This window comes from Xyrauchen texanus, chromosome 10 (genome assembly GCF_025860055.1).
Source record: "Xyrauchen texanus isolate HMW12.3.18 chromosome 10, RBS_HiC_50CHRs, whole genome shotgun sequence".
Taxonomy (NCBI): domain Eukaryota; kingdom Metazoa; phylum Chordata; class Actinopteri; order Cypriniformes; family Catostomidae; genus Xyrauchen; species Xyrauchen texanus.
Window position 1 is genome coordinate 36,036,959 of NC_068285.1, and position 23,175 is coordinate 36,060,133.

The 23,175-nt window shown below is 40.8% G+C and overlaps 1 long non-coding RNA gene across 1 annotated transcript; it reads right to left on the reverse strand.

The window, feature by feature from the left end:
* Positions 1–281: 281 nt before the first annotated feature.
* On the reverse strand, positions 282–18,486 carry LOC127650167 (uncharacterized). Its single transcript, XR_007971398.1, has 3 exons — positions 18,364–18,486; positions 1,827–1,984; positions 282–880 (listed from the first exon to the last, which is right to left on the reverse strand). It is a non-coding gene; the product is annotated as an uncharacterized LOC127650167 (long non-coding RNA).
* Between the last annotated feature and the right edge of the window lie 4,689 nt (positions 18,487–23,175).

The following is a 23,175-nucleotide window of genomic DNA, read 5'->3' on the forward strand; positions in this document are numbered from 1 at the left end:
TACCTGTAAATGCCTGCAAATGCCCGAAAACAGGAACTTGTCTGACCCCCTGCTGTTAGTTGATGGCTTGGCTTTGTAAATGCTAATTTGTTTTGGGACTGGCAGCTCAAGATTGCCCCTATTCCCCTCCGTACTATTCAGGAAAGGTGATTTGGCTGATAAGTGCTTTACATTGTGTCAATCTACAACAAAGACTGTAGTACCTGAAAATAAGTTTGTATCTGGGTGTCCACTGCTCTTCATAACAAAGGAGAAATACTCATTAGGATTATGCAAATTTATTTAGTGTAAAATGCACTCAAACAATACAAAACCTACAAAATAAACAATGTAAAACAATGTAAACAACAAAAATGTTTCACACACAAATGGTCACTTCAGAGATACAACTTTTTAAAATCTCTACCACTGTACACATTGGAATGACCACAGACACTCTCTCCCTAGTGTGACTTAACTGCACAGTTGTGGTACAAACTGGCTAAAGCTGTCTCTGCAGATGTTAGTCCATTTCCTGAGTGAATATAAAGTCTTAGGGATCTTTCCAGCCAGCCCACAGAGTGTGTTCACACACAGAATATGTCCCATGAGCCAAATTAATTGTCTTATGCACTGCAAGAGTGCAAAAATTGCACGGTCTGATATTTTGAAAACAGCCTGCCATGCCAAAAGCATAAATGCAAGCAGTTTCAACATCAAATGTTCAGGGCTGTCTTCTGTGACCCTGAACCCATCTGCATCCATATTTTCCTCCCCAAAAATGTCAGTCTCTTCAAGCTGATCCTCTTCCATGAAACTGTCTGCCTGGTCATAGTAGCCATCTTCATCTGAAGACTCACTGTCACTGGCACTCAGGAAAAGTCTTCATCATCATTGTCATCTGTAACCCAAACACAACACCCATTTTAAAACCACCAGAAGTGTCAAGTAACTAAGTACAAATACTTTGTTACCTTACTTAAATAGAAATTTTGGGTATCTACACTTTATTGGAGTAATTATTTTTCAGCTGACTTTTTACTTCTACTTACATTTTCACGCAATTATCTGTACTTTCTACTCTTAGATTTTAAAAATAGCCTTGTTACTTCTTTTTCATTTCGGCTTTTTGTCATTCTGGCTTGTCATCGTCCAAAAAAATGACCAATAATACACACGGATAATAGATCTGAGTCCCGCCTCCTGAACACACATCGCTAAACTGATTATCTGTGATAGGTGATTCTATCTTCCGCTTCATGAAACACATGGTAATGCTCAGTACACGTTCTTTAATGTATTTGCATTGTACTAAAATTTAAATAAAACTGAAATTTATTTTCTATGGGCATATATAACAGGTAGTCCCAAATGTTAAACATAAACATTTTAATATAACTTTATAGTCATTATGGCCTTTAGAAAAATGTTTTTTCTAGGAGGTGGGGTAGTGCACTATATGCCCCTGTGGCATGGTCTAAGCTTTTGTCCTTAATGGATTTTTTTTTCCTTACATTGATTTTACTTTTATACTTTAAGTAGTTTTTGAAACCAGTACTTAGAAAAAGCTTGAGTTGATACTTCAACTTCTACAGAAGTCTTTTCTAAACCCTAGTATCTATACTTTTACTTGAGTAAAGAATGTGAATACTTTTGACACCTCTGAAAACCACACAAACAAAATCATCACTAAGGAGGACAGGAGTAATCATACATTCAAACTATTGTAAATACAAAAGAAGTAGCACAGACTTCTCTGGGTGCTTTAGCACAGTAACAGTCTCCAAAGAATTATGGTAGGTTATAAGTTACAGGCTTTGAGACTATTGACAGGTGCACAATCTTACCTTGCAAAGTGCAGTCCTCGTACAGTTCTTGGTCTTGTATATCAGTCTGTTTGTCCCCTTGCTGCATACAAAACACAGTTGATGGCAACAGTATCTGGCAGTATCTGAAGAGTCACTGGCACCCAGGGGAAGCTTGAGATCTTCATAATCAAAGTTCTCTATAACAGAAAAACGAGCCATTTTACACAATATTTCTCACAAAATGTAACAAATAAAGAATGTTCTCCAGTAACTTTGGTCAAACGTTTGCGGTATCCCACAAGTAACTTAGTTTGAATGCAACATATTTGTACTTTTACTTGAGTAGATTTTTAGTGAAAAATAATTACTTGTAATGTTACTTTGGATATATTTATCATGTATGCATTCATGATTTGTTAAGAGGTAGGTGGTCAGCTGGTCCCAAGTCTGCTAACGTTGCTTGGTTACCATATGCATTTACGATCCGGTAGTTTGATGTTTCTGATAAACTGTGGAGTGACTGAGGTTTTTTTTGTTTTTTTTTTAAATGTTTATTACAAACTCTCGTGGAGACAACAACAACAAAAACAGGCAAGGCATCAACACAATACAGATTGACAATGAAAAAATAAATAGGAGTGACTGAGGTTGCTGTGTTTATTTCGCTACAGTGCTTGATTTCCGTATTTCTACTTTCCAAGCGTGCAATTGGATGAAATACAATGACGTCATCCAGTTCCAACCAACGGAATCAGTTTATGTTTTGTGTCAGTGAAAGTAACCAATAGCATTACCTGAAAACTTTAGAGGCGGCACATTTTGTTTGTGGATGGGTGTTACCAGGATGTATAAAACAAAAGATATTTGAAATATACAGGTTAGTAAAGGTACGCCGTATCCTATTTTCAACGTGAAGATGGCTTGCAAAAGAACGCTGGAGTTTTAGGAGAGCAGAGTAGAGATGTTACTCCTTTACGCCGGGACAACGTGGCTTTTCAAACTCCGAGTCCGAACGAAAACCGACTGGTGAATATGGTGAATGCAAGTTTGAAGCGGATATTTGAAAAGCTGGAGACGATGGACAAGAGATTGGTTAAGATGGAGGCGGACATCGATGAGCTCAAAGAGGCAAGAGAGGAGCCTGCTTCGAAGAAATTAAAGGGAGCTGGGAATAAATCTGTTGCGGTAAGTTATTTTATTTATTTTAGTTTTTTAAGTCACAAACATTTTGCGGTGTCCGCTTAACTTCGTGTGCTTTATTTATTAATGTATTTGAATTGAGCTCTCATACTATGTTGGATTTTTACAGGAAGCTGTACGCAGATTGCACAATGGGGAAAACAACACACACAAATATGACCCACAGACAAGGTATATCTTTAAAACTATTGTTTCATAACAGTCCTTTCTTCTAAATTATATTTTTAATCTACCTTCTTTAATTACTGCTCCACAGTCTATCCTCCCCCCACAACCTTGAGGTCACAACCTATCTCTTTAATGGCGTCTCCATGGCTGTACCGGACGTAGATCCTGCTGTTGTTAAAGGTAAGTCACAAGAGAATATACCAAGACTACAACTATTTAACTGTATAGCCTAGTTAGTTATAAATAAACACATTCTCCCTGCTCACTATCTCCCTCTCTCTAGCATCCTGCAAGACATATTTTGAAACTGTTCGAAGGGGTTACAGGATGGCCCAAGATGAGAACAAAGAGAAGATGGAGGACAGCAGGATCATTGCTCGCACGAGACAAAGAAAAGAAGAGTAAGTACAAATAAATATAAATCTCAGTAAAAGACTAAAAGGCTCCCATCCCAACCCATTTGATATTTTCAGTGGTTTAATTTCTTTTTCCCTCCCATTTTGCAGCTGCTGAGCAGCAGGACTGGTGTTCTCCAGACAGAGGAAGAGGCAGCTATCTGGAAGACTGCAACAGTTGACCAAATGTCTGAAGAGGAGGATGCCACCTTGGATGGAAAGACGGTGTGGGTTGTTCGGCCTCCAACCCGTAGTAAAGCTTTGTCTGCGCTGTGTGGGGTGCTACAAAAAAAGACTGGAAGCAGACCAGAAGTACTTAGGAACTCATCATCCACGAGTTGGTGCAGATCGAGTCACGGTGGAGACCACAGAAGCTGGCCTGTGAATTATTTTAGCATTACGCATCTAAATATTATTCTATAGTATAATTTGAATATTCTGTTTTTGTTTTTTATATAGTATTTATTTTATATAGTATTATTTATAGATTGTATTATATATAATTCTATTTAGTTTTCTATATATACTGCATTTATATATTTTATACAATTCCACATTGGTATCTCTATATTTATATATTGTACTATTTATATATTATATTGTTTTCTAAATATTATACACAGGCCTTACATATTAGATGGGGTTATATATTGTATGACTAATAGTAAAGTGTATTCTATGCTAACATATTTTTTATTTATAGAATTTTGATTGTGTGTATATATATATATATATATATGTCATGTGCCCAGTGTCATTTACAAATAATAAAAATAACAAACTCAACTTTGTTTATCTGATTGTCTTTACATTATAACCATGAACACCAATTATAATAAATATTAATAATGAGTAACAATAAACCCAAATGAGGCCTTAAACTGGACCAATAGTGTGGGGTTTTAGAGGAGGGGGAAAGCATTCAGCACCCAATCCTATGTAAGATCTCTGACCAATTGAAGGAGGCCACTGCCTTGTGTCCCAAAGGTGTGAAATGCTAATATTCCCTGGCATTGACCCCGACCGGGGGATTCACCATGGTAACTGATGGCCCTAGTGGCTCCCTGCTGTGCCCCAAACTTGGTACATATCCAGGAGTATTCGGGATTGTGTGACGGGACAGCAAACTCCCGTACACATCCGTTTATTTGTGGAGTACACAGGAGTACTCAGGAGTTTTACATGCCCGATTACAGCTCTTTTCACGCAGTGTCACACATTCTTCTCTTTTTAAAACAAGGCTATTCAGACAAAAATGACTGGACTTTACCATATAAACATGAACCGAGTTGCTTTTAATTGCTAGAAACATTGCTTATCTTGTGTGAGATGGGGGATAGGAAATTGGGAGGTGTAGGATAGGAGGAGATTGGAGAGTGAATGGATTAAAGCACTGAGGGGACAGTGGCAGTATCGGCTGCAGGGAAATGTGCTGGAGGGACACACCTGTGGTAGAACAGGGTCACCCCAGACGGAGGTGTGAATCCTAACTGTCCAAATTGACCTTTAGTCACCGTCCAGGTTGTTCGCCGGGTGGGCTCATGTGGCGAATGGTGCGAGCCCCTTCGGAAAATGCTTGGCAGCTGCTCGAGCAGGCAAGCCTAGCCGTGGCCAAACGGGAAGGGCCCTCACTGCATTCAATGGGGGAGTCATCCCGAGCAGCGAACGAGGGAGCCCACGATACAAATGAATGTGAATGGCTCATACTGCGTTAATCACTTACCGTGAATTGAACAGTGAGAGCCCTTGGCATAACTGTGTTGGAGTAGACTGCAGTGACCCCCACGGTCTGGCAGGATCGCTTCAAACAGAGGCGCACTGGCCCCCCTCCAGACGCAATGTGGGGGCCCTCACTGCACATGAAACTGGGAAGTCCTTGACTGTGCTTCAACAGGGGAGCCAATGATACAAATAAACATGAGATTGTTCACATGCATTAAAAATGGGAGAACCCCCTGCTGCACTTCGGAAGGGAGATCCCTTGAGTGTTTTAGGCGGGCCCGTCCAGCAATGAGTTGGGGGATTCCGGGGCTTGTCGGAGAGGTGGTTTGACAAGGAGAAGGCATGCGTCCCCCTGACCCTAATCTTGAATGCATTGTGGTAATCTAAAAAGGGCTTGTTGAGCATTTTGATGTGAAAACAGTTGGTACGGGTGTAGCTAAGGTAAGCGTCAGATGACCAATGGTCTAGTAATCGAATTTGATGCTCTGGCAGGCCTTTTTGGGCTGCAGTGGTTGCTGCACCGATGGGTTGAATATAGATTTTCTGAGATGCCGGATTTAATCAGAATGGATTGAGGTGTTTTTGGAACCAGAATCAGGACACTGTTCGTTTTTTGTCATCTACGAAGTGTGGATCGAGAGGGATTTTGGATTGTGAACCTCTGAATTGGAGGTAAAGTGCTAGTGATCGAAAGGGCTGGATAGGAGTCGGCAGGTTGAAAATTAAAATTGGATACCCTCTGATCCGATCTGATTTACTCTGCTTGACAAGGTATATTATTATTTTGTGGTCTATGATATGGAGGTCCGAAATGGTGGGATGGATACTTGGGTCAAATTTAGCTGTGGTAGTGAGTTCAGAACGTCAGAGCAACCCGAAGAAGGAGAGGATAACCATTGCATTGGAGATATGTAGCCCTGGCGGAGGGTATTTAGATATCGGGTGAGCAGGTTGATGGTGTGGGGGTGCCTAGTATCAGTTCTGGTGGTTAGCATAAGGAATGTATTGTGTTGGAAAATGGAGTCATTTGGAATGGTTGTCAATGTAGAATGAGGGAAACAGCTGGTGTGAATGGTGGGAATTTCTTTTGTGGTGTTTAGAGAAATGTAGCCCTGACAGAGAGTTTTTGGCAACAAGTTAGTATATTGATAGTAAGTAGTTATCTGGAATCTATTTTGGTGGGTTGGGATTGTGAATGCCCTTGATGAGGAGTGAGATCGGGGGATGACTTATTGTGGGCAAATTTTGTACAAAAATGTATTTGTGGAAGAAATCTATGCTGTTTAGGTAACCTTTAATAGTACCAGGATGGAGATTTTTGGTTTTGTTGAGTTCTGAAGCAAATGAGTATACAGAGATGAGAGAAAAAATCAGGAAGTGGCGGATTGTAATTTAGGTTGAAATCTATGAAAAATTTCCAAGCTGTCCTATATGTTTGTGGGGTTAGGGGGTTAAAGTCTTAAAGAATGGAGTCCTGGGGGTCGTGGAGGAGGAGTCTGAGAGGGTGATTTCTGGGAATTTCAGATCTGAATGGGGGGCAACTGGGGTTGGTGTTGGGCTTGCTTCAAGGGCCAAGGCTCTGGATCTCTGAAAGAAAAAATGAGAAGAGTCAGCAATATGTTTTTTGAGCCTGGAATGTGTTCTACTTTAATTATGGTTAGCTTAGGAGAGATTTGGGATGAAGTTCGCTTGTGGATGCAGCCTCTCAGAAGGAATGGTTCTGCAGTAGGAGAGATTAAAATGGTAGAAGGGAGGGGGATAAAGTGAAGAGGGGAATGGAGTTCTCCAGCAGAGACAGCCTCATGTGGTAATCCTGGCTGTAGTGGCCCATGGATAGGAAGGAGTAGATGGATGGATGTTGGCAGAGAAAATAGGCTGCTTTGAAAACTAAGGTGTCTGGTACATATGTGTGGCAATGTCAGGATACGTTCTTGGATGTGCATTTGTGATATGAACAGGCTGTTCATATCCTTGGGCACAGGACCGCACAGTGTTCAATGGGAGACCATACGATTTATGTGAGAATGTTTATGCTGAATTTTACTGAGCTCGCTCAAAGCTGTGGTTTTAAAAACAAGTTTTCGTGTGAAACGAGGAACGCTTACACTGCAAATAAGCAAGAACTCACTCTGAGGTACGGATGGGTTGAGCACGGCATTCGGTGTGAGGACGTATGATAGGCTATGTTTGAATGAAATTGATTGTTGCAGAGATTCAGGCTTATAGTGAACTGTTTAGGGAAGACCTGAAACAGCCTGAATGTTGTCAGTTGTCAGGTGGGTGATGGTTCATTTGGTATGAGTGGCATAATATGGGTTATGTAGCCATGGAAGCTGAGACGCATGGTCATAAAGATGTGCTGCAGTTGTGGTACGTGAACGGTTGCGGCGCATGGATGGCACATTTGCACTGTTTACCATGTAGTGAGAGTTTGTCGTATGGCCCTAAAGATGCCACGGTTGCAGCGCTTGAACAGCGTATTTGCACTGTTTGCAGTGCAGAGAGAATTTTTCACATGGCCCAAAAGACTCCACAGTTGCAATGCTTGGACAGCGCATCGCACTGTTTGTGATGTGGTGGGAGGTTTAGTCGCACGGCCCAAAATATGCAGAAGTTGAGGCACCTGAACAGCACACATTTGCTGCCTAGGGAGGTGTTGAGCCAATAGAAAACATAGTAACGTTGTAAAAGAAGTGTCTGCGGATGCCTGAACATAATTGTTTGCTAGATTAAATGTTGGGAACATGTGAAACAATGTCAGGAAATATGTTTGCGTGTGCACACAAACAACATAATTTAAAGTTGGTTTGTCATGAAATTAGAAGGCACCTGAAACCGAGTGCCCAGATGAACAACGTAGTCTGATGTTTATTAACTTAAGCGAATGGTTTGGAGCTTTGTAGATTGTTTCCATTGTAATGCAAGTAATTTCATAATATATTCACTGTATTATTGGCATGGGGTGACTCATCACGTTTTGACAAGTACATATGAAATCGTAGGAGTTTGCACCTGAGAGATGTATTTAATAAATACTGTAAGATCACCGTTTGCAGTAGTGTTGTGAATTAAACAACTTGTTTATATTGATGACTTGTAATACATTCTATATTATCTGAAGTATTTGAGTATGAAACAAGGTCGTTCGGCATCAATTTAAATCTTGGGTGGAGTGCAAAATTATGACAGATTGTTGAACACTTTTAAAATCATGCAGCAATTAAGTTGTTTGTTCAATATTGTAAATGAAAGTTTGTAATCCAATGATTCAGTCAAAAGTAAAAATAAATAAATAGATTGATTTACCAGCGTGAAGCTTTTGTCCTGATGGGGTAAGGGAAAGTCATGTTATAGTGTAGAGATGAGTGGAAGTTTGTAGTAGCACTTGCTTCGTGTTATCGGGGCTGCAAGGCGAGTTTGAATGCAGAGAGGAGACATGATGAGTTTGCGAAATGATTATGAATACGTTGGGACATGACACGTGATCCGCCTCTTGCATAGCCAAATTTGGCTTGTGTCTGTTTGGACAGAGGCTGTATATAAATGCAATGTGTTGTGGAATGGTCAGAGCTAGCGTTGCGTGGCAGTGAGCTTGCGCTAAATTGTCTGCGTTGGATTGAAAATAAACTGTAATTAGAGTATCGGTCGATTGGAAGAAGTTCACTGTTGGATGATTGCCCCTGTGTTCTGAATAGAATTAATAGCACTTAGAAGGGCACTTTGAAGGGAGAACAATCATGATATTCATGTTAGAAGATGACGAACAGAATCGAATGGATCCTAAACGAGCTGTGCAGCGAGGTAATGAGGCTGACAGCAATCATCTGTGTGGGAGAACCAGATTGAAATGCTGGGGAGCATTGGAGTGATGAATGAATTAAACAGTTAATCTTTTGTTTCCCTCACATTAGGGGTGTGACGATAACCGCATCACCGCAATATCGCGTTAATGAGATGCCTACCGCGGTGTGAGGTCATCACCGCACTTTTTTTTCTTTTTCTGCTGAAAGTTACAGGAGTGCATATGTGTGTGATATGAACAATAAACACATTAATATTTGCTTATAAGTTACTGTATTCCCAACGCATTCTCATCCTAGGGCTAATATAGTGACACTTTTGACATTTCATCTACATCCAACGACATGGCACCCTTTAACTGTCAATATGATGGCCTGAGATATATGTTCAAGGTGCTTCTGGAGACAAAAACGCTTTTCTGCCACAGGGATGGATACAGTCCATTAGATGGGGATCTTATTATTTGTGTGTCTGATTATTATTAATTGGCCTAACTGTTAGGTTTCAGTACTTGTGATGTTTACAGATAATGTTCAATTAAATACACACAAACACAGGCATAAAAGACAAAATCATAGCGTAACACTGTTTGAGCTTAGATTTTAGATTGCATGGCCATACTTCTTATGTAATAATGTCAGTTGACTAGCGCTAGCCAAAAGACATATATTCAAAAGAAGTGGCGCATGCAATCTAGTGTCTAAGCCAAATACTGTGTACGCCTATTTGGGCACATTTTGGCTTTGAGGCCGGTGACAATGTGCAGTCAGGTGAATATTGATCTGTAGGCAGTATGCAAGTACTGAAACCAAACAGTATCCAGTCTAATGAGGAAATACACACTAATTTAAGATCACATCTTATGAATTAATCCATCCTGTGGCGCTTGCGGACTTTGGCTGCAGCAGCACCTGAACATATACCTCAGGCCAGCATATCGACAGTTAGGAGTCTCCGAGTGCCTTTGCGTGGATGTAGACGAAGTACCAAAGAGTGTCAGCGATCAGTGGCGCTAGTACTGACTGACATGCGTAGACTACAGTAAATTATGAGTAGAAGATTAATGTGTACCATTCCTATCACACGCTGAGATGCACAGCATTCAAATGCCATGCTACAGGCATTTGATAAGCAATATGTACTTCCTGACCGAAAGTACTTTTCTCAAACAGCGATCCCTGAAAAGTATCTATCTGTGAAGGACGGCATAATACAGGACTTAAAAGACGTTGATCATTTCTCAGTGACAACTGATATGTGGTCAAGCTGCTAACATGATGCCATACATGAGCCTGACCATACACTATCTCAGCGCAAACTGGGAACTAAACTCAAAGTGCCTGGAGACCGTGTTCACGCCAGAAAGCCACACGGGTGACAACCTGGCGGAAGCTCTCAGGTCCTCCTTCCACGAGTGGTCCCTGGACGAGAGGAAACTGGTCTGTATTACCACAGACAATGGGGCAAATATTGTGGCTGCGGTGTGAAAACTTGGCTGGACATGGCTAAATTGCTTTGGCCATAATCTGCATTTAGCCGTCACCAATGCAATGAAGACGGAAAAGGACCGCACTGCCCGAGCCATGGGTGTGTGCAGAACATTGGTGACGACTTTCTCGCAGAGCTGGCAAAAGAAGAGAAAGCTGCAGAAAGAACAAGTCGAGCTCAACCTGCCCCAACATTGCTTAGTTCTGGTGAGTTGTGCTAAACTTCGATTCTTATTTCTTTAGACGTTGTTTTTCATGTAACAGTCCGTGGATATAAACGCACTCGTCCAAACGCAACTTGTTGAAACTTTGAATAATTTATTCTACAAAATAATGGGTTACAAACGATGACAAACCTGTTCCATAATTCCTATTAAACTCAAAAGATATCGAAAAAAATAACAAAGTTATATAAATAAATGTTATTTCATATTATTGTTATGTTTATGATGTAATAATTATATTTTTTCAAAGCTGAATACTGAAATAACGAAATCTAAAATCCTGTAAATAACTGGGCAAAACTTATGGAAACGCCAATCAATGCTCTGAATTTCTGCTGCCCATTTTCATGATTAAGATAAGATAAGATTTTATTGATCCCGAGCTGGAGAAATTCAGCTTGTTATAGCAGCTCCAGATATACTGAGCCCTGCACATTGTGCAAGAAAAAAAAGTAGGCTAAATTGTGCGCACGATTTAGGCTATCCTACTAATTCGCTCCCTCGCTTTATAAATCATGCGACAATTTACTATTTCGTTCCTCGATTTGCAAAATCGTATGGACGATTTACTACTTTGTTCCTCTATTTATAAATCGTAGCGTACGATTTAGCCTAGTTTTTCCTCCATGTAATGTGCGGAGCTCCGTGAAGATAAAACACAACAGATGGCAAAAATACACGTGTATAAATAGTGGCACGATGTATAAATAAATACATTTTATTGCACAGGACAAAAAAAAACATAGCCTAATTGGGGATTAAAATTTTTAATGTATTCACAGGATTGTCCTACCAGGTGGGGCACTAAGCAGAAAATGATTGTGCGCGTTCTCGAGCAAGTCCCAGCCATTAGGAGGGTGTTGATGGATGACCGGCGCAGCCAGCATTTGATACCGACGTGGCAGGACATCGAAGTCCTCGAATCCGTTAATGCAGCGCTGAAGAAGGTCGCGGATTTTACAGATGCGCTGTCTTCCGAGAAGACAGTTACAGCGTCCTCTGTTAAACCAGTCCTACAGTTATTAACCGAGGATAGTTTGCTCCCAACCGATGAAGACACAGAGTTGACGCGCAACCTGAAAAGAAAAATGGTTGGAGTCTTGAAAGACAAATATAATGCACCTGCAACACAGCAACTATTGGCAAAGGCCTCATTCATTGACCCAAGATACAAGGACATCAACCCCGGAGATGTCGTTAAAGATGCGCTCTTTGAGGAGATGCTGGCAATGCCAGAAGAGCAGCGTGATGTCGGGGATGGAGAAGGTGCCATGAGTACCGCTGCGGCTGGAGAGGGAGAAGGAGGAAGTGTGCCATCATCTTCACCTCCTCCAAAAAAAAAATGAATCTTGCGGACCTGCTTGGAAAGAGAAAAGCACAATCCTCCAATCCGGTCCCAAAAAGAATCCGTGCAGACACTGAAGTCGCAAGGTATTTGCAGGAGGACGCCCTCGATCTGCACTCTGATCCGCTTGCCTGGTGGCGGGATAATCAGGCTCGATTCCCTCTTCTATCGAAAGTTGCCAGAAAATATATGACTATATGCGCAACGAGCACTCCTTCGGAGCGTGTATTCAGTGCGGCTGGCAACATTGTTACTCCGTTAAGATCCTCGCTGAAACCAGACAAGGTTAACATGTTGGTTTTCCTGTCACGAAACCTGAAGACCGAAAAATAAAGCAGCAGGAATTGACGATTCAGCGGCCCAACAGCCGAACACTTGTTCAGACTATTTTATTTTTGGTTGTTTATGTTTAGCCTATTTAATAGTTAATTATTAATATTTACAATTTAATATAAATGTTAATTTGCTGTCAATAATAAAGAAAACTGCTTTATAATTATTAAAAAGGTTGTTTTAGTTTAGCCTAATTAATAGTTAATTATTATTTACAGTTTAATATAAATATTAATTTGTTAATTAGTTTATTTGTTAATAAAGAATACTGCTTTAAAATTATTCATTCCCATTGTCATTTACAAGCTACATGCGTTCTTGATCGCGTCTGCAGCAGTGTGTGGTGCGGCCGCGGGTGTTTTTTTTTTTTGTGGGGGGGGGGTGCGGTTAACCGCCAAACCGCGAGATTTGTTGCTTCTTTACCGCGGTAAGACAAAATCCCATACCGTCACAGCCCTACCTCACATACAAATGAAGCTGTAATGGAACTCGAGTGGCATGAATCTGTAGCAGCGCCTGTTCACGGAGGCAGGCTTACATGATGGACAGCTCCAGGTGGAAAGTTTAGATAAGAGAATGGATGAGCAGTCATAGAGAGCTGTTTGACTTGTATACAGTGCTGAAGCAGCCAGTATGCCAAAGCAGCTTCACGCTATAAACTGCTTCAGCGAATAAAGCATACAAAGAAAGACAGAGTAAAAATATAACACTTAACATGGTAGCGGTCAATACTGCAAAAAACGAATGAGCATCCGATAATCCGAATCACTTGCATTGGTCTGTTCGTGGGCAATGGGCGGGGCCGAATGCCGGAAGACTCGACGCCATGTAGAGGTAAGCGGCTGTATATATATGCTTATTCTGGCGATGTGATTGGTCGGATTAAATGAGCTTGCTCCTCCCAAACCTAGTTTATATAACTCCATATCGTTCCAGTGCACTGAAATGTTCACCCCCTAAAAAAATCCCACAATGCACCATAAAAACTATGGAGCATTGTTACTCACTATTTCACTATTTCCCCTTACCAGAAACGTTGTCATATCATCTAAAGTCTCTCAGGTCGTTAGATGATGAGGACAAGTGTAAAAATATGAAGTCCAAGCCTTATTTTCCTTTTAAACAAGATGTTGTTTGTTATGTCTTTAGATTTAAAATACACTCCTATATATTGTTATATATTTATGTCTGCAATTTATCTGTTATATTAACATTTACATTTGAATATCATCAAGAAAAACAAATGATAGTGTCATTTATACAGTGAGGGTGCTGATTAATAACAGCTGCACTTCAGTGCGCAAGCTTGTTAACGTGTCACAGTAATTGAGTCATAAGTGTCCCAATGTTCAGTGAATGAACAACCTTGCAGTATATTGTGAACAGAATTCATGTTCACAATATACTGATTCACGACACAGGGGGCTAGGGAGCTGAATGAGACACAGTATATGTCAAAAGTTCTACTGCTGAAATCGATCTTTGCTTACTGAAATTCAAATCATTGCCCCCAGTGGCCGAAGCTGGAAGTGTTGTTGAATGCATGGGCACATGTGAAATCTAGTTTAGGGTGAAATGTCCACAGACTGGCACCAAAACCAAGAAGCCCATTTAGTTGTAAATTATGTAATAAAGTCAGCAGGAATGCATATTTTATCAACTCTACATCCTAACTCAAACCCCAAACCTAAACCTAACCGTCAGTGGAGAAAATTTTTATGTAATGTTTAGAGCGGAATATACTACCTCAGAATCACGATCACCATTTTTTTTATTTGAACATGATTACTTATAATAAGTAATAATAATATATATATGTGACCAAACACAGGAGTCATGGGACAAAGTTATGGACTCTAGGGTGCTCGACTACGCCACCTGGGGCCTTTCACACCAAGATTTAACCAAGAGGGCTCTCCCACACAGCTAATGAAGAAATGACAGAGACGTGATATTTCAATAAAAAAAAACAGCCTGGAGTTTGTTTTCTCAAAATAGTGTGAGGTAATACAGATTAAGCCCCATAGGCCAGCAAAAAGGGGGTAGTGGCTGCCACTAGGAATATCACCACACAAACAATAATGGCTTCAAGGTATCAGCTGTTTGGAAGGGGTTACCTGTCCTGGAAGAGGAGTGAGACCGACACACCACCCGTGCTGCTGATTATGTTGCCTATTCACACGCACACACACACACACACACACACACACACACACACACACACACACACACACACACACACACACACACACACATACACATAGGCACAGATACTATAAAAAGTGATCACTGCAAATAGTGAGGTGCACATTACCACTACAAATACTGTGTGCGATGGGTGAAGAGGAGGACTCCAATCTGGCGACCTACTCCACAAACAGCTTCAACATTCTGGTTGGATCAGGAATAAGCAGAGCTATATGTTAGCATTATCACAGTAAACTAATGGGGCAGCCAATACCACACCAATTGCTGACATACAACAAAATAGAGGAAGGAGAATAAAATAACAAAAACCAACCAAGCCTATGTTTAGGCCAGATCAGACCGAAAACAAAAGTAACAAAAATAAAGAAAAAAACAAACAGCACATGGCAAAACAGCAGTGACAATCTTTCTCCAGCGATACAACACTCCACATAAACAGAAATGGGGCTCCCCGGTTATCTCCCCCGCCTGCAAACCTCAACTCGCATTCCCATAGGCAGTGACCGTACGCGCGTGCATAGTGTCTTCCAGCCAAGACCTTCGATAGATCAACACTGTACTACCCGGAAGCGTCTGGTACACCGTCACACATCCTTCATAGGCAACAGCACAGCGAACACAGTGTAAAGAGGACGTACAAACTAAGAGATTCCTTCGTTTTCCACCCGATGTGCCGGTTTTATACAAAGTGCTATTGACACTAATGAATAACTAGCTGCTTACAAGCTAACTAGAGGGCGTGGCTGAGGGGAAGAGGAATACGGCGAGCACAGAAGGACAACCCTGCTACGGCCGTTACTCTGCCGGTTACATTCACATGATCTCAAAAAGGCATGACATATTTTGCTTCAGCCCTTATTTTACAAACATTCCTGTTGCCACCGTAACATACTATTCCTGTTAACGCTCATCTGTTTTCACAAACATAATCTAAGCAGTTAAGCATACTTAAGAGATTGATTTTAAATTTAGTGCATGATGTTGAATTAATGGAAGTAATATTGTTTAAAGGATTTGTCATCAGTGGTTTAATATTGCATCACATGAAGGAAAACCAATAACACATGAGGGATCTCTTGGTCATAATATTTGACACTCTGTGCTTGTCTGTGGTTGGTTCAAAAAACTCGTGTACAACATTATTTTCATTTTTGAATGCCCAGAGCATTTGAGAGTTGTTGTGGGAATATGACCATTATATACATAACATGATGATTACAAGTGGGATATATGGCTGGGTGTAAGGCAAGCAGAGAAATACATTTTCTAATCTGCCTTAACCAATCAGCAAGCTGCTTGTCAACCATCAGTCACCCAGCATATTCACATATCCATATTCAGATCCGTTTCTGCTGCACCTGATTAGTGACATGTAATTCTAGCTTTTGACAGGTATTTATCAGATGGCATCATGGACGGAGTTTATTATATCAGTTCTGTAAAAAACACACAAACACTCAGTGTAGGTCATTTTTTTGACAGTGTCTAACAGAGGTGGGTACAAGTCACACATGGTCAAGTCCAAGCAAGTCTCAAGTCTTAACCATCAAGTCTCGAGTCAAGTCTCAAGTCGCAGTTCAGATAAATCAAGCAAGTCAAGTCAAGTCAAGGGTTCACCCTAAGCAAGTCAAGTCAAGTCCTGATAAGTTTCAAGTAAAGTCAAGTCACACTACTAAAATAAATAGAGGTAAATTTTTTCGATACATATTTATTTTTGCACAGAAAAGATGAACTTGTATACATATATTATGTATCTTATTTATTATACATTTGCTACATATTAATCATATGCATATCTGTGCAACATTAATATCTGAAAATAAAATAAAATTGTGTTGTTTACACAAAATGTTCAGACATTAACATTACCTGTAAACATTAAAACAAATTTATTTTCAGTATGCACAAACATTCGTTACATTTTTAAAAATAATGTAATTTAAGGAAAATCAATTTGCAAAACCACATTTATGTGACCAAGTGTAAATGGAATCGTTTTGATAAATCAGAATCAGCTATCCGATCTGAGAAAACGCATGAAGTGGCCAGGTGTAACGTTAAACATAGGGTTTCCAACCACAACAGTTTTCTGTAGCCTTGTGCGAACTTATTCAATAGAATTAGACTTCTAGAATGTTCTTTCAAGTGCAAAAAAATATATTTTTTTAATTTAGTAGTTTTTCTTATCATAGCCAACAAATGTCTTCGGAAACTCCTTTTCCTCGATTTACTGAAGCCTATATGTAAAACGCATTTGCAGCTGCACAGCCGTGTATATATCTATGCCGTCTGGCTCGCTCATAGGCTGTGCTGCGGCAACTGCACATCCAATGGCGCGAGCGCGGGTCAGAGCCCGCCAAGGGGCTCAAGTCCCGAATTTTGCATTAAAGCAGGTCTTCGTTCATTCATAGTCTGTCTGACATATATATTAGAATAGAAGCTATGTGTCAGTCATGGATTTGCACTGAATTGATACTCAAAAATACGGAACAAAGTGCGTTCCGTATCAGTTCAATACGGAACAAGACTTTTATGTGTCAAATACGGAACGATACCGTATTATACGGAACGGTTGGCAACCCTAGTTAAACAGCCCCTTAGAAATGTTTAGGTGCGTGCTAGTGATCACATCGGCGCCTCCATGTTAGCCTGTCATGTGCAGTAACGTTATGCGCAACGCTTTATAGTTTCCACACGCAGTCCACAAACTTGAAAATGCGCACATTTAATACATTATAACCTACATGTAATATTGAGCTGCCCGCTCATTTTAAGATGCCAATCAACATTAAAAAATTCAGGCTACGCCACTGTTATAGTCAAATTCCCCAATAAGTTACATCTATTTACGAGACGTAACAGTATAATGATAATGCCATAGTCACATTTCTAATAAGAAAAAAACATAATATGCCATCAAGGCCAAATTATGACAAACAGAAAAGATTAATTCATTACATTAGTAATCGTTATAACGTAGATCTTAGTGAAACTGACTATAAAGAGATTACTTTCTTACCTTTCCTTGTGGTTCTTCTTGATGTCGAACGAAATTTGACGTTGTGGTTGTACGTGTCGGATATTACGTGCCTTGCATATTTTGCAACTGGCAAATCTTTTTTTATAGGCACGGTCCAGTTCAAAGTCTGTATAGCCAAACGAGACAATTTGTGGAGCTCGACTACTGTCTGCCATGTTTGGCGCGGTTTGAATTGAGCAGCGTTAAAGGCACAGATGCCAATAGTGATGCTCACGTCACAATATATATATTTTTTAATTATTTGTATTGCTGTTTGTTTATTATAAGTTCAAGTCATTGTCGAGTCTTCCACTTCAAGTCAAGTCAAGTCTCAAGTAACTTGTTCTCAAGTCAAAGTCAAGTCAAGTCATTTTCGTACTTTAATCAAGCAAGTCACAAGTCCTGAAAATTGTGACTCGAGTCAGACTCGAGTCAAGTCATGTGACTCGAGTCCCCCACCTCTGGTGTCTAATCTGATGGGCAAATTATTTCAAATCATTTTTATAATCCGAGAGTTCAGTTTTAAGCTCTTCTATGCCTCAATCCCTGTTATGACACTGTTTGGGATTTTAAAGCATTCTACCATTCCACAAACATTCTTGAATCTCTTATTGATCTGTGGTTTGGGCTCTGCCTTCTTTTATCTGTGTCTATGAAAGTATTAAACACCTTACCTTGTTCATCTTCATAGTAGCACAGCACATGCCAGCATTATTTGTCTATGTTTGTGGCTGGTAGGTAATCCGTTTGAACAGATGTGTCCCAAATGGCATCTGTTGTGCTCACTTGGGCTTATGTAACATGTTTGTGTCCTGAGAGGTCTGTGAAGGGCTCCACAAAGTCTATGTGTGTTATTATGGAAGCAGTTTGTGGGGGTGTGACACCAAATTTGTCAAACTGCGACAAGATAAGAAACGTCTTCTACGAGAATTGTCCTGTGCCTTTGAGAGGACATATCTATTGTTTTTAATCACTTTGAGCAAATTCCAATTGAAAGCAATCATCCCTAGCCCTACTCACTCTGAAGGACGGAGCTCCTGATGTGGGCACCCTGAAAGGAGCATGACATTACTGTATGAATTTACTATTTGCTAACAGTCTTGGTGAACCACCCTTTGAGTGGCATCCCCTTCCCGTAGTGCACCTCTAAACCAAATTTAAAAATTCGTAACAAAATTTGTACATGTCCATTTTTGACCTAAGCTCTGACCTTTTAAGGTGGTCACACACACACACACACACATGCATCAGGTGGACAACATCATCCTAAAATGTTAAATGTATGCACAACCTTGCCACTGTTTGGCATTTGTTAATGGTGCATAGCTACGAGTGCTCAATATCCTTCCTGCCACTGAGAGCCACTCACATAGTTTCCAAATTTTTTTTTTTTTGCTGCTGTGTCTTTTAGCCTTTTATGTTAACACCTTCTTTTGCTATTTTCCAATGAAAGCCTATGGAAGTAATTTGTGTTTGAGTACTTTTAAGCGGGATTTTAACAAAATAATAATAATAATAATAATAATAATAAAGTAAAAAACATTGTTGCTGGGTCATTTCAGTATTGATACGTGTTACCCAGAAAGGATACATGCAGTGTATTTCTTTGAATAATCTTTAAAGAAATCTAGTGAAGAGCTTGTTATGGATTAAACAGTGTCAGCCCTCATTCCCAAAATGAACATATAACATCTGCAATGGCACCTACATTTGCTTAAAGCTATGTGTTTATGTATTGATTCAAGTCATAGTAAAAGGGTCATTCCTGGGATTGGGAAATATTTAAACTTGGAAAAAATAACTAAAATACATTTGATTAATTGTCTGAATACTCCAAAACATTAGGCACATATTAAACATCCAACAAATCATATTTTCCCACATCAGGCATCAAATGCCTTTTAGTATTTCCTATATTTTAGTCTGATTGGACACCTTTTTTTCTCAACCCGTCACAGACATAATTATTAATAAATTCTATAAATAAATATGGGTTAAAAAAAATCATATTGAAAAGTACTGCTTTCATATCTTAATTTCATGTGACGGGGTTGAGTTGTTGAGCTTGACCAAACACTTCTTACTACAGTACACAAAACAATACTTCTGCTAGCCAACAGGAAGTTCCGCCCACCTGTGAAAATACAGTGGACTTGCTGAAAATATTGTGGATACTATCACGCCAATTTATTGGCTGATGGCATTTAAGCAGCGCCCCTTAGGGAGCCTCCAAGGATGCGCCTCTAGCCAAAGTCCATGAGGATGCCATGCTACTCCTAGAATGAGCTTGAATACCCAAAGGCGAATGGATACCGCACGCTTCATAAACACTCAAATTTGCATCAATAAGCCAATAAGACAATCTTTGCGTGGACACCGAAACACCACTGTTGCGGCCACCAAAGCACAGAGAAAACTGTACTGACTTACACCACTGGCTAGCACGGTCAACATAAACTTGCAGCGCTGGAACTGGGCAAAACGCAGATGGGACAAAAAGGTCTAAGCCTGTGTACCCCATGCATAAAGCAAGAGACAAGAGAATGTCTCCCGAGAGACTCCATTGATAAAAGCATGTTCAGCCATGCTATGTTCGGTAATATAGACTTTAAGCATTGCTGGTGCTCCTGAAATAATTCCAGCATTGTACCGACAGGGCAGGGAACTGGATTTTCACTTTGCTCTGTACACCAAGAAGCAAAAATATGCCACTTAAACATATATAGCCTCCTCGTGATGGAGCTCTAGCATTTATCATCCACAGCAGGGGATAACTCATCATTCAAAAAACCACACCCATAACTTCCACAAGTCCGGCCGGGGGTGATAAATGCTGCCCTGTGTATGAGACAACATGTTCGCTCTGACTAGAATCTCCCAAGGTGTCTTTTCCAGGAGAGAGATCAGAGTCAAAAACCATTCTTGAGATGGCCAATACGGCACCACTAACAGAAGCTGAACCTGATCTTCCTGAACCCTCTGCAGAACTGCGTGCCGGAGACTGATCGGTAGAAACTCATAAAGACGTGCTCTCGGCCACTGATACGCCAGCGCATCTATGCCCATTGGTGCTAGATGGTGGGGGCGAAAGAGAAAACCAGCGTAGACAGTGTGACGTCTCGCTTGAAGCAAACAGGTCCACTTCCACTCTGCTGAACCTCTTCCAGATTTGTTCCATAATCTGAGGATGTAATGTCCATTCTCGAACTTCGTGTACAGTGCCCCAACACGTGGAGGAGGCGTCTTACATTGTCAACTTACGTTGACACACCTGTCCCAATTAAATGCCCGACATCAGAAGGCAGGTCCATTTCCATGGCAGAAGAGATTGGAAGCACCTATGTGTCACTTTGAGGGGACGATGCACATGCGTCAATGGTTGAAGAAGTCTCTTTGTGGTGTTCATCCAGCATTGAAAAGGTCTCCCATGCAACATGCCCAGGGGAATGACAGCGGTTCATGAGCCCGAAAAGCCTGTGAAATGTTGTCGCAGAGAGAACATGTCTCACTCTGAACATTACTAGACACTGGCATAATGACAGAACACGAGCTGGAGACAGGCATGCCTGCATTGCCTGCAAGTCCAGCTCCATACCTAGAAACAGAGCCTTGGCAACAGACACTCTTGTCTAGGTAAATGGCTGAGAATGACATCTCGATGTTGGGCACCCAATGTCTCTGTTTGAGTTTACACCAACCAATCGTCATGATAATTCAAAACGCGGATGCCTTGAATCCTCAAGTGTGTCAGAGCTGCATCCATGCAATGTGTGAAAGTGTGTGGTGCCAGTGCAAGTCTAAATGGAAGGATGCAAAATAGGTACGCTTTGCCCCCAAAAGTGAATCTGAGAAAACGGCTGTTTTGTTTCATCGTACTTGTGACATTATTTCAGCATTCTCAATTGACATTCAGTGAAATTCTAATGTCTCAAATCCAGAATGAGATGAAAGCCTCATAGAACAAACTGGCAGAGCCAAACTGGCAGAGCCCATTTGAATTTAATGATATATCCATGCTCAATCATTCGAAATACTCATGGTCATGGAGACAGAGGCTGAATTTGTGAAGTATTTTTTTAATGTTCGCTCTGCAGAGCAAGCTGTGGGGGGAAACTGAACCATATTCTGGTTGTCTGGCATTCAAGGTGTGTACAACAGCAAACTCATCCCTATATTGACCGAAGGGCAAATGGTAGAAATGGATAAGTTTATACAGTCCAATTGCATTCACTGAATAGGGGCTCATCCTTTTTTACACAGCAAGCCCGTCAGGCTTGTGTTCGTTGAAGGAGGCACAAAGTCCATTGTTTGTCACCCTCACAAACAAAAGCATCACCTTGACCAACTCATTCTCCAGCGCGAGCCACACAGAAATCGAGGGAAAAGACCAAATTAACTCAAAGGCATTCCTTAACGTGATGCAATTGGTTGGACTGCAAAACCATAATGTGTAGATCCAACAGCTGTCTGAAATGAGCGACATCAATACCACCATCAAAACATCAAGCAGAGTTAGCAGTGCACATCTATTGGTCTAGCACCTTCATATCTTTCCAACTGCTTATCGGTGTATGTTCCAAACTGCCTGCGTAGATTGCTTAATGCTGGCTTGCTAAATTTGCCACAAATACATTGCAAAAAGTATGGCGAGGAAGCTTTTGGTAGCTATGCTCAGAGGTTTTGGAACGTAATCCCACCACATATTAGACAAGAAACCTCTGTTGATATTTTCAAGAAGTAACTAAAAACATATTTTTATGGCCTTTCATTTAATTAATTTACCCTCTGATATCTTTTTTGTTTTTGTTAGTTTTTAAATTTCACACTTGGTATTACTATTAATGGAATTACTGGACATCTCCCTCTGCAACTGGATCCCTGACTTCCTGACTGGAACAGCATCTCCACCACCACCACACTGAGCACTGGGGCCCCCAGGGCTGTGTGCTCAGTCCACTGCTGTTCACTCTGCTGACTCATGACTGTGCAGCAATGCGCAGCTCGAATCACATCATCAAGTTCGCCGATGACACGACCGTGGTGGATCTCATCTGCAAGAACAACGAGTCAGCATACAGAGAGGAGGTGCAGCGGCTAATGGACTGGTATAGAGCCAACAACATGTCTCTGAATGTCGACAAAACAAAAGAGATGGTTGTTGACTTTAGGAGAGCACAGAGTGACCACTCTCCACTGAACATCAATGGCTCCTCTGTGGAGATCATCAAGAGCACCAAATTCCTTGGTGTTCACCTAGCGGAGAACCTCACCTGGTCCCTCAACACCAGCTCTATTACCAAGAAAGCCCAGCAGCGTCTCTACTTTCTTTGAAGGCTGAGGAAAGCATATCTCTCAGCCCCCATCCTCACTATATTCTATAAAAGGACTATTGAGAGCATCCTGAGCAGCTGCATCACTGCCTGGTTTGGGACTTGCACCGTTTCGGACTGCAAAGCCCTGCAGAGTATAGTGAGGACAGCTGAGAA